This window comes from Musa acuminata, unplaced genomic scaffold, assembly GCF_036884655.1.
Source record: "Musa acuminata AAA Group cultivar baxijiao unplaced genomic scaffold, Cavendish_Baxijiao_AAA HiC_scaffold_1126, whole genome shotgun sequence".
NCBI classification, from domain to species: domain Eukaryota; kingdom Viridiplantae; phylum Streptophyta; class Magnoliopsida; order Zingiberales; family Musaceae; genus Musa; species Musa acuminata.
The window spans coordinates 6,655,398-6,657,897 of record NW_027021339.1 but is presented as its reverse complement, the minus strand read 5'-3'; positions in this window follow the sequence as shown (position 1 = coordinate 6,657,897).

The window sequence follows — 2,500 nt, the reverse complement described above, 5'->3', positions numbered from 1 at the left end:
CTGTGCCACCCGGGGGGTTCCAGGGTGCTGAGATGGCTGACATTTTGCTCCGCTCACGACGGTCACCGCGCGACGCAAGAACAGCCCAAAAACAGGCCAAAACGGCCCAAAAACGGGCCAAAACTGGCCATTTTTGGCTGCGCGAGCGAGCAGCGAGCGGCGGACAGCGAGCGAAGCGAGAGGCATCACCGTCCCTGCTATACGAAAGCCCCATCCAGCCCTGTGCCACCCGGGGGGTTCCAGGGTGCTGAGATGGCTGACATTTTGCTCCGCTCAAGATGGTCACCGCGCAACGCAAAAACAGGCCAAAAACTGGCCAAAACGGGCCAAAACTGGCCATTTTTGGCTGCGCGAGCGAGCGGCGAGCGGCGGACAGCGAGCGAAGCGAGAGGCAGCACCGTCCCTGCTATACGAAAGCCCCATCCAGCCCTGTGCCACCCGGGGGGTTCCAGGGTGCTGAGATGGCTGACATTTTGCTCCGCTCACGACGGTCACCGCGCGACGCAAGAACAGGCCAAAAACTGGCCAAAACGGCCCAAAAACGGGCCAAAACTGGCCATTTTTGGCTGCGCGAGCGAGCGGCGAGCGGCGGACAACGAGCGAAGCGAGAGGCAGCACCATCCCTGCTATACGAAAGCCCCATCCAGCCCTGTGCCACCCGGGGGGTTCCAGGGTGCTGAGATGGCTGACATTTTGCTCCGCTCACGACGGTCACCGCGCGACGCAAGAACAGCCCAAAAACAGGCCAAAACGGCCCAAAAACGGGACAAAACTGGCCATTTTTGGCTGCGCGAGCGAGCGGCGAGCGGCGGACAGCGAGCTAAGCGAGAGGCAGCACCGTCCCTGCTATACGAAAGCCCCATCCAGCCCTGTGCCACCCGGGGGGTTCCAGGGTGCTGAGATGGCTGACATTTTGCTCCGCTCACGACGGTCACCGCGCGACGCAAGAACAGGCCAAAAACAGGCCAAAACGGCCCAAAAACGGGCCAAAACTGGCCATTTTTGGCTGCGCGAGCGAGCAGCGAGCGGCGGACAGCGAGCGAAGCGAGAGGCATCACCGTCCCTGCTATACGAAAGCCCCATCCAGCCCTGTGCCACCCGGGGGGTTCCAGGGTGCTGAGATGGCTGACATTTTGCTCCGCTCAAGATGGTCACCGCGCAACGCAAAAACAGGCCAAAAACTGGCCAAAACGGGCCAAAACTGGCCATTTTTGGCTGCGCGAGCGAGCGAGCGAGCGGCGAACAGCGAGCGAAGCGAGAGGCAGCACCGTCCCTGCTATACGAAAGCCCCATCCAGCCCTGTGCCACCCGGGGGGTTCCAGGGTGCTGAGATGGCTGACATTTTGCTCCGCTCACGACGGTCACCGCGCGACGCAAGAACAGGCCAAAAACTGGCCAAAACGGCCCAAAAACGGGCCAAAACTGGCCATTTTTGGCTGCGCGAGCGAGCGGCGAGCGGCGGACAGCGAGCGAAGCGAGAGGCAGCACCGTCCCTGCTATACGAAAGCCCCATCCAGCCCTGTGCCACCCGGGGGGTTCCAGGGTGCTGAGATGGCTGACATTTTGCTCCGCTCACGACGGTCACCGCGCGACGCAAGAACAGCCCAAAAACAGGCCAAAACGGCCCAAAAACGGGACAAAACTGGCCATTTTTGGCTGCGCGAGCGAGCGGCGAGCGGCGGACAGCGAGCGAAGCGAGAGGCAGCACCGTCCCTGCTATACGAAAGCCCCATCCAGCCCTGTGCCACCCGGGGGGTTCCAGGGTGCTGAGATGGCTGACATTTTGCTCCGCTCACGACGGTCACCGCGCGACGCAAGAACAGCCCAAAAACAGGCCAAAACGGCCCAAAAACGGGCCAAAACTGGCCATTTTTGGCTGCGCGAGCGAGCAGCGAGCGGCGGACAGCGAGCGAAGCGAGAGGCATCACCGTCCCTGCTATACGAAAGCCCCATCCAGCCCTGTGCCACCCGGGGGGTTCCAGGGTGCTGAGATGGCTGACATTTTGCTCCGCTCAAGATGGTCACCGCGCAACGCAAAAACAGGCCAAAAACTGGCCAAAAGGGCCAAAACTGGCCATTTTTGGCTGCGCGAGCGAGCGGCGAGCGGCGAACAGCGAGCGAAGCGAGAGGCAGCACCGTCCCTGCTATACGAAAGCCCCATCCAGCCCTGTGCCACCCGGGGGGTTCCAGGGTGCTGAGATGGCTGACTCCGCTCACGACGGTCACCGCGCGACGCAAGAACAGGCCAAAAACTGGCCAAAACGGCCCAAAAACGGGCCAAAACTGGCCATTTTTGGCTGCGCGAGCGAGCGGCGAGCGGCGGACAGCGAGCGAAGCGAGAGGCAGCACCGTCCCTGCTATACGAAAGCCCCATCCAGCCCTGTGCCACCCGGGGGGTTCCAGGGTGCTGAGATGGCTGACATTTTGCTCCGCTCACGACGGTCACCGCGCGACGCAAGAACAGGCCAAAAACTGGCCAAAACGGCCCAAAAACGGGACA